Source organism: Coturnix japonica, chromosome 2 (genome assembly GCF_001577835.2).
Source record: "Coturnix japonica isolate 7356 chromosome 2, Coturnix japonica 2.1, whole genome shotgun sequence".
In the NCBI taxonomy this organism is placed as follows: domain Eukaryota; kingdom Metazoa; phylum Chordata; class Aves; order Galliformes; family Phasianidae; genus Coturnix; species Coturnix japonica.
In genome coordinates, this window is record NC_029517.1 from 24688693 (window position 1) to 24702615 (window position 13923).

General features: G+C 35.7%; 1 long non-coding RNA gene across 1 annotated transcript; it reads right to left on the reverse strand.

The window, feature by feature from the left end:
* Nucleotides 1-2802: 2802 nt before the first annotated feature.
* Nucleotides 2803-13880, reverse strand: LOC107309099. The gene is made up of 4 exons (XR_001553074.2): nt 13760-13880; nt 11916-11981; nt 3857-3989; nt 2803-3022 (listed from the first exon to the last, which is right to left on the reverse strand). It is a non-coding gene; the product is annotated as an uncharacterized LOC107309099 (long non-coding RNA).
* Between the last annotated feature and the right edge of the window lie 43 nt (nt 13881-13923).

The window sequence follows — 13923 nt, forward strand, 5'->3', positions numbered from 1 at the left end:
AGTTACCTTTGTTTATTCATGTAGACATCTATGACCTTGAAATTATGAAAGAGTGGGGATGAATTTTGAAAAGAAATAGTAAAAATTAATAGATTAATTTTATAGATAAATAAATAGATAACTATTAATAGATTATTTTTTAGGTGAAGCAGCTGCCTGGAATACAGTGCTTGGAGCAGTATTCTGACATAAAGCTTAAATAGCATTTACTCCCAAAGAAGACCCATGTCTTGCCAGCATTTCCTGTTATATATCACAGTAGTCCAAACTTTTTTTTTCTGCTTCATTTTCCTATGACTATGGAAGAAAACAGTTTTAAAAGCCTACAGACATTACTTTCTACACACTTGCTTCTTGTGTCTGTGGCCGTTTCCAGGGATGCCTTTCACCTACATGTAATACAAATTGATGCTTTGTTCCCCAAGCCTCTGGTCTGCATTTATTTCTTGTGCCAGTGGGAAACCCAGACATTCTCAGTGGATTATCATTAATGTAGTTTAAACTGCTCTAAATCTTAATACAAAGAATACTTGGTTCATTATAAACAGCACAAATGTTCATATTCAGAGTAGTATTGTTCCCACATTCAAAACATTTTTTGGCATTTTCCACTGCAAAAAGCTCTTTTACTCAATTAAAGCACAGGCGCATTTAGGCTTAAAATGTGCTTTCTTGCTTTATAAATTCAGGGAGAGAAAACTTGTTATTCATTAACTTCAAGCTACTAACAGACTTTTGCCCATTTCTCTTTGAAATAAACCATTGGTTGAGGAATCATGCTTCTTTGCTTTGAAGCTGAGACTTAAAATTTAACTTTGTTAATTTCCAGAATTTTGATTCTACAGATCACAAAACATTCTCTGAAAAATCAGAATTGACGAAATGGGGTTCTTGAATTAGGTTAAGTGCTAGTGGATTTGCACTCAGTTGCCAATAAGAACATTTAAAAAAAATATATTATTATGTTTATGGGTGTAATGTCTCTTTAACTTCCTTCTGATGTAATCCTATTTTAAAAGCAAAAACTTCATACAAAAATTATTAACTTCAGCTTCAATGAGTATTTGAATTGTTGGCTATAAATTAAGGTTGCACAACACGTAAACAAAATATGAGATTGGTGCCCAACTAAATACAGTTCACCTGCACAGTGAATGAGACAGACCCATGAAATAGCTTGTGGTCATCTAAATAAAACTTACTCAGTCTAATGCAAACAAGATAAGGGATTGATTGTTTTCTCAGTTTCTCCAATTTGCTGAAATTGAGCCTGTTTTTTTGAACTTAATTTCTTGTAATAAAACTTGGCTGATTTATATAATCTCTCTCCCTCTGCATACATGCAATATGCATACAAATTAGGAGGCCCATACATATATGTGCTCATAGTGCAGATTTATATTTACATAATGGAGATTTATATAATGAATATGATTTTATAATTTATGATTACTGTGGTAAATGCTGTTCTGTGCATACTGTGTATTCTTTCTATCTCAGAGCCACATGAAAATAATTAACATTTTACCTGAGCAGTATCAAAAATTTATTTTGGATCTTGTGAATATAAATGTAGAAGTAGTATTAGATCTTAATAGTGTCTGTCTCAGCTTTTTGGTTGAAAGGACTCTTCATCTTAAACACGCGCCTATTGTGTGAGATCTTATTAGACCTGTATAGACTTGAATGTTGAATTGTGCTAACACATGCATAGTATTCAGTAGACACAATTTAGACTCAACATTTCTGAACATCAAAGAGTAGGTTGGAAAAGATACAGGTGGCTATTTGGGAACAGAGAGATATAAAGCATGCTAGCATTTTTATTTTTTTATTTTATTTTATTTTTTGAAATATACATTGTTTTCTAGAAGGAACATTCAGTTGTATACTAACATGTTTTTATATTTGGTTTTCTTCATTTGTATTAAGGATGTGGTTGGAATGTATTCAGTTGGATGCTCAGATCTTTTAGTAAGTAGCTGTGTTTATAACTAGCTTATTCAGTACCTAGATTTCTCTCATCACAAGAAAACCCTTAAACCAAAAAGTACAAAAGAATTCATTACCTTATGATTAAGATCAAATATGTCACTTACTTTTTCTTACAACATCAAAATGTAGAGTTATTTGTTCTTCAGACTGTTAAGTAACTGTTCTTGAATGTATTCCAGATTTAAAGGGTTATTCTTAGGAATGTGTTCAATGTTTACTTGAATAAAAGGATGTTAGACCTGATTCTTTTAAAAAAGTTTTTTTCATATCCTCATACTTTTGAAAAATTCCAATGAAAATAAGCCACTAAGACAGGGCAAAGTCTTGTTCTATAAGTGGATTTGACTAGGTGAGCCAAACCATCTATTGGAGGGAGAAGAGTTGATGCTCTCTGTTTTCATAATGAAAAGATGGATCACATACTGAAGTAGAGGTTCACATTAAAATCAAGACATATCAGTTCCTGATATTTGGTTCCTTTTTTATGCTTTATTCCATTACATTTTGTTGTTGAAAAAAATAAAATAAAAAAAAAGATAAGAGTTGTACCCTGAAGAGAACTCAGGCAGTACAAGTGAATTGGTCAGTATTTGTCCTTGTTTTTGATTCTGTCTGACTTGTTGCTATGTGATTGTAAACAGCAAAGCCATTTTATACATCCCACATTAGCCTGCAGCAGTGGGCAAAAAAGAGAAGGAGTACAACAGGTCCATTTCAATTCATTGCTTTATGTTCAGCTATTACCTATTTACCTGATCAAATAACAATATTTATAAACCTTCAAATTCTATAGCACACACCCTGACAACTCCATGTGATTTTAATTTGTTTTACCTAAATATTTACATGTGCTCAAGATTGTTATTACATAGGCTGGACATTTGGATGATCATGACCTTTATTTCATTTGAAAAATGTGCATGTTTGACCATCACTCAAGTCCTCTACCTTACATACTGACTCTAGAAATCAGATAGCAGTTTAGAGGGAAGAGATCAAGGTTGTAGATGTCAATCTCACCTTCAGGCTGTAAGGAGACATAAGAATTTTAATACCAAGTCAGTGAAATTGTTCTACTGTTTTGTATGTCCTTTGTTATCACACCATGGTGACTAGCAAGACTCCAGTATTTCAATGCTGCTATGTATTAATAATGCAAACATGAATGTATGTATTGGATTACTAAGTACAGCAAAGTGTAACACATGAATTAAGAGGCAATAAGAAGGACAGGGACAGACTTTTTAGCAGGGTCTGTAGTGACAGGGCAAGGGAAAATGGTTTCAAATTAAGAGAGAAGAGATCTAGATTGGATATATGAAAAAGCTTTTTACGATGAGAGTAGTGAAACACTGGAAAAGGTTGTCCAGAGGGTAGTGAATGCCCCATCCCTGGACATGTTCAAGGCGAGGCTGGGCAGGGCTCTGAACATCTGATCTAGTTGTAGAAACCCCTGTTCATTGCAGGGGAGTTAGGCTAGACTAGAGTCACCAGTGGTAAGCTGCTACAGAAACTAACTATGTATTTTCTCCTTCATAGTAATATTCTGATCCAGGAGTAAATTAAAGACAGCTTTGTTTGTTTTTTTGTTTTTTTCCAGTAGCAGACTGCCTTGTATTATCTTGCAGGGGTGGAACAGGTCAATTCAAAAATTACAGAAAGTTTCCATCTGGACATAATTTCCTTTTTTTAAAGTTGTTCAGTATGTTCACCCTGTTCAGTATGCTCGGTATGCTCAGTTTCTGAGAGCATCTCTCCTATACACACACACACACACACACACAAACACACACACACACACACACACACACACACATATATATATATGTGTATGTATGTATGTATATTTACATATATATACTTTGTGACACTTTGGGTTCTTTCATCACCAGTCTGTACAAATATCTTCATGTTCTATCTGCAAAAGTATTCCCCTTTCTTGATATATTTCAGTCTGAGTTGCAGGTTCGTTAGGGGGGCGAGAATTTGGAGTCCTGAAAAACAAATAAGGAAGTATATTTTATATTAAGAAAACCGTGTAATTGGGATATCACTACTGTTTAAAGCTGTGAAAAAATGCTTGTTTTAATGTGGCCTAAACTGTTTTTGAGAAATTGTAGTGAAATTTGTGTCTCTGGTGTCTTGCTCTCATGACTTTGAAGTAAATTGCATGGTTTTTTTTTTTTTTTTTTTTTTGTGTGTGTTTTGTTGTTGTTGTTGTTGTTGTTGTTGTTTAAACGCTGTAAGGTCAGATCTATGCACTGAATATAAAATGGATATATTTACTTTCTTTGGTTTTGTGATCGAAAAACAAATGTTTTAATCACGATGGGGAAAAGTTCTGTTTATTTATAATGACACCTGTTCTTGCATAATAGGAAATACAGCTTTAGCCTTGCTTTCCTGGAATTGTTGTCTGACTTGTGCAGTTGTTCACTCAATCTGATACCCTTGTGTTGTCTTTCAAGGGATGTTTTAACTCTTCTGCTGTATTTAAAATGTCTGGCATGTTTTTATTTACATTAGTATCCTAGTTATGTTTCCTGATCTTCCTCTGTGGGAGTCCTGCATGCCTGGACAGTAGCATCCCATGTCCTCACATTTGCATTCCATTATGATGCTGCTTTAACAGACAGAGGAATGTTGTTGTTGGCCAACTTGGAGGTAATGAAAACTATGCTCTGCATGTTGTAGGAGCAGTCTGAGAAGCTTTTTTGATTATTTAACCTCCTTAGAATATTTTGTTTACTTTCTATCTTAAAATTTGTAAACCATCCTTATCATTTTAACCACTTACAAAAATTATATCCTTGCCTAGTGGCATTTCCTTCCCTCACTCAGAAGGTCTCAGTTTTAGAAGTTTCCAGGAAATATTAAACATAGTCCATGATGTAAACTGTCATGACCAAATAAATGGCATTTAAGTTTCCAACACTTAACTTTTAAATCTAGAAACTTTAATACATTTATCTCTGTATGGGAGAGCTGCTCATGTTCAGTCAAACTCTTATTTAATTCCATTAGTAAGAATGCATTGAGCAGCCAAGCAGAGAATTGGAAGTCCTGGTGGATAGAAAGCTGGATGTGAGCCAGCAGTGTGTTTTTGCAGCCTGAAAGGCCAGCTGTATCTTGGGCTGCATCCATAGAGGAGTGATCAGTCGAGAGCGGGAGGTGATTGTCCTCCTCTACTCTGCTCTTGTGTCTATGTAGTAGCTGGAGTTACTGCATCCAGATCTGGCCTCTCCCCCCCCCCCCCAGTAAAGACACAAGCAATTACAGTGGGTCAGGAGGAGGGGCACAAAGATGATCAGAGGGATAGAGCACCTCCTAAGAAGAAAGGCTGAGGGAGCTGGATTTGTTTAGTATGGAGAAGACTCTGAGTAGACCTCAGTGTGGCATTCCAGTACTTGAGGGGAGCTTTTAATTAGGAGGGAAACCTTATTCAGGGTCAGATAGTGATAGGACAAGAAAATGTTTTGACAGGGGTTGTAACAAAGTCATAATAAGTTAGTGCAGAACAAAAGCAGCATTACTTTATGGTCAGGCCTTTGGACTGCTTCATCAGGAAGATGAACACTGTTCTTATATTGCACACTGGCTGCTAGGGCAATTAAGGCAAGCTTCTTGATGTCTCTTAATATGGCATGTAGTGATCTTTATCTCCTTTGAAAGACAATTCGATGAAATTCTACTGATGAAAAGGCTTATTAGTACCTATTTTTTTAATGTTATATTAATATTAATCAAGGATAGCATTTTCTTCTGTTTGATTAAAAAATTAAGTTGCATTATTCTTAAGCTTTTTTTTTTTTTTGAAATTCTGTTCCACTGTAAAGTAACACAATATTTAGCTTTTTGCGCATTTGTAGATTTAGGGGGAAAATGTATATACTAAACAATTTAATCTCCATTAACTAGACAGTCACTTTAGCATTGAAAGACAGCATCCAGTGCTATACTGAACAATCCAAAGTACTTTTGCACCAGGCTTGTTCTGTAACCAAATTGCTCATACTGTTGAATGAGGAACATGTTCCCTGATGTGTTTTTTGTGCTCTCTCAAACAGTGTTCAGTTGGAGAGGAAAGGCACATAATGATAGTTACAATTTCCAAAAAACATTTGGAAGTTGCAACAGTGTTAATAAGAACTAGCATGTTGCTGTGAAGTTTATGCCATAATTCATGTCCAAAGTTATTTGACTAACACCATCTGCCTAATACATATCTGGCTCATTACAATTTCATGCTTAGGATACCAACATTTGTATGGATGTTTTTGATGCTTAGAAAGAGTCCACAGCACTACAGTGCTGTCAAAGAAATGAGTTGTCTTCCTATTAGAGATAAGTTTGCTTTACAATATGAAATGTTAATTGGAAATTAGTTAAAATAAACCCAAGTCTCAGCAGTGAGGTATAACTGAACAGTACATTGACTAAATCACAAGTATGTGAACTTTGCTTAGTTTTGTTTGTTCATTGCCATTCCATTGATGCTATATGGTCAGCAGGGCAAATGGTCTCCAAAAGGACAAAGTGAATTAGAAACGGTGATTTTCATAGCCAAGGTAAAATTTAGAAATGTTGTAATCTGCAATTAAGGGCTCCACAATCCTATCTGGAGACAACATTGCTATAGAATATATTTCTAGAGATGGGAAATATATAAATCTTCTCTATAAGTGTGGGAGAACTTTGCCTGTGTAGACCTTTAACATTTAGCTGTGATCCCTGGATAGCTGTTGCCCGCTGGACTGCTAAACAGTGAGCCAGTGGTAGAATTCAGGGAAGTATGGAGATACTGTGGGCTCTCAGTAACTTCAGTGTAGTCTGAACATTTTCTTCTCTGCTCTTTGATCACAGTAAGTGAATGGCTGTCACTTTGTGGAGCTGGCTAACAATTTACTACAGAGACTTTTTGCTGGCTTTTAGCGAGGGCCCTATCATCTTGAAACGGCTGCTAACTTAGGCCTATCTTAATTTCTGGATTTTTGTTGTTGTTGTTGTTCTACTTAACTCCCTAAAAAAGAAACCCTTTTTCTCCATCTGAATTAGGTGCTGTTTAAAATCTTGACCTAGAATTCAGAGTGATTCACTGCAAAACAGTACTGTTCTCTATTGCAATGTATACTTAGCCTTCTCCTCTAAGAGAAGGGCTAAGTACAAGAGCTGTGAAGTGATCTTCACTTTGCTAATAGTCATATGTAAAGAATTTCTGAACATATTATGTCCTTTTTGTAGCTATGATGACATTTGGAAATTTTTGCTAAGTAGCTCCAAACCTCAAATTATACCTGAGTAACATTTTTGCTAGAAAAAGGTTAAATATTCAGAAAAATAGAAAACCAAGTGCACTGAGTTTCTTCAGCTTTCTAAACTGAATCTCTCATCAGAAAATAAGAATAAACTGAATCTTATAAGGATGCAAGTCCATCACAGAATCACACAGAATCACAGAATTACCCGGGTTGGAAGGGACCTCAAGGATCATGTAGTTCCAACCCCCAAGTCTACATACCAGAGGAAAGAGGATTATCAGAATGATAGCTTGGGTCAGGACAAATCTTCATGAATTTTTTCTTTTTCTAAAATACACAAAAGTTCTACCTCAGACATGTCTGTTGGGCATGGAATTTGCTGTAACCTCAGGCAGGGTTGGTTTATATAACGTGCAGAAGTTCTGTACTGAAGTGTCTTGAATAGGTATTGCAGCAGTTCCCATGTCTTTGAAATACAGTGGCTTTTCTCCATGTACAAAGTAGACAAACTAGAAAAAGAAACTACTGAGGGCAAAAACTTATCTAATATTTTATCTCATTTGATTTCTTCAAATTGCATTACAATTTTATGAAAGAAACACCCCCCAAAGCCCTAAAAAATTTACGGCAATATTTCTTTTCAAAATGGGAACATTTTCTTATAATCAGATTATTTTACTCCCAGCATTTAAGATTCAGTTCACCGCACTGGGCCTCATTTTCTCCTTATCCAACCAGGCTTTAGTATGATATTGTAGCAACTGAAATACAAAGTCCCCTGAACTGCACCATGAGTATACGCTGAAATGTTAAATTGTCATGTTTAAAGTGTGAGGCAAAATGTTGTGTTGAAGTGCTCTAGGCTTGAGGAGAAGTGACGTCAAAAGGGGAATTCAAACAAGAATGCATAACTTCTACATTTCCTGAATTTGTGTGATATTTGTAGTATTTCTAAATATGCGTGGCCAAATCTTTAGGTAGCATCCCTTTACCAGGGCTATTGGATTCTAATTGAGAGTCTGATTATATGAGGCTGTGGGAGAACAAAAAGAAAGAACAGTGCACACACAAAAAAAGTGTTACTGTTGGTAAACATATCACAATGTGCCTTCAGCTCTTGCATAATCTGAGATTATGTGATTTTCCAACCTGTTTACTTATGGATTTAGGGATTTTAAAAGCTCACTTGTAATAATGGAAAGAACTGAGAAAAGGTGATCAGTTTTGTCATGCTGGTATAATGAGAAACAATGAAAGATGGATCTGCAGGTGTAAAATGAGAGTTCACTTTTAATGGCAGATACTTCAGATGTGCTGAGTAACAGGCATGATGTCACAAGCCAGTATCAGTTTCAAAATCTAACTATTCAGCAAGACATCACAGATTAATTGGAGTGTTTATTTTAGCATTCAAAGCAACAGAGTAGGCTCTTTTCTTGCCTTGTCATCATTATGTAGATGTGCTTTCTAACATCTGCAGATTTTTTTTCTAACATCTGAGGAAAGCAAAGACTTTTAGAAGAGTTTGATACTTCATAGGCTTGAATTATAAAAACAAAGAAACAGAAACCTGACAAAACAAAAATCCTCTTTATTCTTCAGGTAAGACTATTCAGTTATAAACAGATTTGAAAATGTATTATTTCTCATCTAATGAGAAAATTATAGTAAAATACAATTCATTGACTTGAGTTGTACTGGCTTTTTATTGGCTTAGAATCAAGTCCTTGGAGAGAATCTGTGCTTTCTTAACATGCATACTCTTGAAGTAATATCTGTTTCTTCCTTGTATGTTTAGCTTTAAAATTTTGATGTAGATTCTGTCTGTATAGTAAATTATAAATGTTTTTCTTTTGTAGGGATCTCTGTGAAATAAGTGATTGTCCTTACATTCTTTATGAATGTCAAAAGATTCACTGGCTTTTCTATACAGCATTGTTTGACCAAGAGATTTTTAGCAAGCTGAATTCAAACAGGCTGAGTATTCAGAATATATATATGACATTACAAAAATTACAGTGAATTTCCAAAATCTTTTTATTTTGCAACTTCAACTAATATGCAAAAACAGTGTAGAACTCTCAAAAAAACATAAATTAATTGTACTACTGAATAAAGTTGCATTACTTTAGAGTATTAGTAATTAGGAGTTAGCCAGGCATCAACTGTGTGCTGTTCTCATGCAGTCCAGCCACTCCTGTGACTAAAATAGATAAGATAAATAACTCATTAAAAAGATGGAGAGAAATATTTTTGTGTAAAAGCCAGACATAAGACAAAGAGTTGTCAGAGCATGCAAAAACCTCCTGATTCCTATCTGCTTGGCACAAGTAATAGTAAAGGTGGCAGAAGCTTAATGGTATGATGTAGTGCCATAGACATGCCAGTCAGAGTGGTGGGTAGATAAAAAAGTGAAGGGGGAAGTGAAGCAGGGGGAATATCAGCTGTGCTGGGAGGAAGATTGAGTGTTGCAATGAGCTGTAGATACTAGACGCAGGGTGGGGTATCTGATGTCAAACATGAAAGTAATGCCTGAAAGAAGGATCAAGGGAGAAATGCATTTCTGATTGCTACTGAACTGTGTCCTGCTCAATGATGTAATTAAACGTCTGTAAGACAAGACAGAGTGAAGTCTGGACTTTTTACATTTTATAAGTTACTACAGCATATTTCAAAAGGCTGAAGAAGACAACTAATAATATGTGTTGGTGCTGTTTTTGCTTTAGTGGCTGGAGCAGATGGAAGATGTGCTGTGCTTTCGGGATAAAAGATAAAAGAAAGAACAAATAGCTTCTGTGAAATGAGATATGTTATTTTCTTGCATCTGGTCCTATGCTGATCACATTGTATCCTGAATAGTTTTGCCAAAAAAAAAAAAAAAAAAACAAACCAAAAAAACCAACACAGTTCCAATTGTAACTTGAATTTCCATGTAAAAGTGCTGGTTTCTGTGTCTGACAATGTCTCAGATTAAATTCATGGTCAAATCTAAGAAAGATATACCTAAGAGCAGCCCAGCAGTAAGTAATGAGAAAGTCAAGAGAGTTAGAAGCTCTACTATTAAACTCCTGGCTTGAATCCAGCATTGTGAAAAATAAAATCTGACTTTATTTTATATGAAGTCTTTTGCCAAGTGATAAAACCATCTACTCAAGGCTGGGATTTCTCTGCTTTCTGATAGGAAACAGAAGTCTCAGATTTACACAGTGCAGCTTGGAAATGTTTCTTTTGCTGATTTTGCACAATATGTAGAATTAAGCAACAATTCTAACAAAAATAAGCAAGGCAAAGAAAGATGAGAACCCTATTATTTCTTGAAAGATAAGAGGTAACCTACCAGCTTCTCTAGCTCTCTTTAAAAGAAGTACTTTGCAGACATATATATTCAATAATAATTAAATTAAGAAATCACTAAAAAATTAGTTTTTGATGAGTTTGTTAAATATCAGAAAGTTCCAGTTCTAGAATGTCCTTCACTGTCTGGCATTGCCTGATTTTCCTGCTTAGGCCATCTGCAAATTTGGAGAAGAGTCAATTATTAATATTATCATGTGTTCATTAAGTCATCACGGTGTATCTTTCCTTTTGTAATGCAGAATTGAAATGTGTAGTTTAAAATCAAAACAAAACAACAAACAAACAACAACAACAAAAACCAAGCTCTGAAAATTTCCTTGCTCCTTTCTTGTTGTCCAAAGTGACAAGATAGTCATGATGAGACCTGCTGATACCTGAAAACTCATTAGCATTCTTACCCATGCATTAGGCTTCTAGGGAAAATAGAAAAGATGTGATGATCCTAAGTGAATCTGACACCAAATTCTGATAGTGCAGGTAGCAATTCTTACTGTTATTAGACCCCTATGTCCCTGTACTGCTCCTTAGTTAGGAATGTCAACAACATTTTTAGAACATTCCAGTAAAGAAACACTGTCCTTTGAGCAGTTATGATTGTAGAAAATGTTCCTGCAAAGCAAACATTTCTAGCAATGCTTGGAAAGGCTTGTGAATATGACAGAAACTTCCACTGTTATCAAGCACTAACTGTAACATTTCCTTCACTTAGCCTTTGACTAACCTTCATCCTGAACAATCTTTATTCTCTCTCTCCATGCCTTAATCAGTTTTATGTCCTTATGTTTCTGAGGGAATATCTTAAATGACATTTATTAGAAGAGATTTTCTATTTCCTTACTGAAAAGTTACAATGCTCAATATCTTCCTAACTTTGCCCTTTCTTTTTGGTGAAGCAAAGAAAACATCTGGAGCCAGATGTTATCATGTGGATTAAACAGAAAAAAATTTAGGTTGGCCAACAAATAGATGTTGATGAAAACTATTTTGAAAATAAAAAAAGGATTTAGTTTTCTTTGCTGCGTTAAGATTTGTCATTCAAGGAAGCACAGATTAGAGGTCAGGTTAATAAGTTTCTGCTAGTTATGACACTGGTAGCCAAGTAAGTCTACTAACTAGTTAGATCATTGTTCTATCATTTTTTCAGCACTGTAGTACAAAACATGATTCAACGGTCTCATGCCCATTCAAGCAAAGTGAGAAAGTATATGGCTAGATAATACTGCAACCCCTCCCATCTCTAGCTTTATACCATTTTCAATTCTGAAAAGACCTTACTTTTAGGAGTACTTACGTATTTTATCTTACCAGTGTTTTAAGTTTGCAGCAAGCAGTAAGGAATCACAAACTAATTTTTCACAAAAATAAGAGAATCTTTAAGGAAAAAAATACAAAATATTGTAAGAATAAATGAGAAGTCAAAATATCTTGTCAGAAAAATCCAATTCCTTTGTAATTATGCCTAGTTATAAAATTGCATAATATAAAAATATATGAACTAAACTAACACAATCTAATACAAAAAAGAAAAAAGAGAATGATCTACATACAGTAACAAGTCCCTTTAATGTCCCTTTAATTGCTTTGTCTACAACCCATGTAGCAGCAACAGAAACTTGGTAATTTCCAAGTGTTGAGGGGAAAGGATGTATGGGAAGAGGTGAATTGTCCTGTTTAATCACTGTTAGTCTTTAGATATATAAAATATTAATTCCTCACCTTCCGTCAAATCCCTAAGAAAAACTAGTAAGCAAATTGAATTATTTAGCTTAGTAGAATAATCAGTGCTCTGACACATTGAAAGGAAAGACATTCACTTTTGTCTTGTGCATTTTTATATGTGAATATGTACATATACATGCACACAGAACAATATTAACATAGGATCCCTGCTGACTTCGTTTTTTGATTTTAGGTACTTCTAGGATCCAGCAAACAAATCATGCTGATACACTTCCTGGAGGTCTCAAATCACAGATCTCTTTCTAGTCTCAGGCTGTGGAATTGGTTCTGTTCATTAATTATTGACTGAAGATTTGAAGGGGGAGTTGCTTGTCTGACATCGTTATGATAAAAACAAGTGAAAAAACAGAAGGGGTATGTACATTTCGTAAAGATTACAAGTTTCTTATAAGCAGGAAAATAATAAGGAAAATGGCTGTCATGAAGTACTCCGGAAACAGCTCAGGCAGGCAAAGGCTGGAAAAACTGGAGAAGGCCCTGATTACTCTCTGAAATGAGCTTAAGTCTTGCATTAATTAGCATCTTTATAGCAGTCTTCACTGAATGTTGCAACAAAGTGCTTCATGCTTATATTTTGTTTGGTGACCATCTTGGTTTGGCAATCTATACTATATTTGAGAATTACTGACTACTTTATTCTATCTGTAAAGCCAGTGAGGGGTGAGCTTTAGCAAGACTCTGGGATTCAGCGGAGCTCTGAGAACCATTCTCAGAGTTCCCCTCACTGCTATTCCTAGTGACGTGCAAACTGTCTTTTGTTGATATTGCCTTCTGAAATATGTTGAGAGGAGACTCCTAGTGAATAAGGTTAATCAGTCCTTTTCTAGTTAGTCAAGAAAACACATTTTTTCTCATTTGCTAGCAGGCAGTACATTCATTTTATTAATTCAAAACAACAAAGCTAAACATTTAGCAGTGTAATACCTTCCTTACATTGTCAACTTCAAGGGTGGACCTCCCACCACATCCTCACTTACTTCTCCTTCAAGTTCCATACCCTCACACCTATAATGTAGGGGCACCTGGGGAACTGAGGTAGGTCAGTATGGAGGTTGCCTGTGCCAGAGGAACCTCTGCTCAATGATGGGAGGAGTGGCAGTCCATCATCATTTTGATGGTATTATCCTGGTGCTTTTAATGCAAGTTTGAACTCCTGTTTGCTTTCTCTAATAGTTCTTAATCTCTCCACTTCCTCCTTGGGCTTAATCACCATGCTGAGAAGACCATCCACCTGCTCACACTTCACACAGGTAGAATCCTTGCTGGCCTTCACCAACAGCAACAGGCTTAGGCACTCATGGCAGCCAGGGTCTTGAATTATCACCTTTTAAAGTGGGCTCTCTGAGCCACCTATCAACTGTCTCCCAAGTGAACAGAGATACTCTGTGTTCCTTGCCCTCGCTGCTTACCTGCCTGATAGGAAATGTCCATGCAAGCTAACGCACCACACTCTTCTGTTTACCCATCCTGTTCGAGCTGCTTCTGGGTCTCTGCACTGTGTAGTGACAGGTTTCATACACATGGGGGGGCCTCCTGGCTCTGCTTCTGTGACATCAGAATGCCATTGCCATGT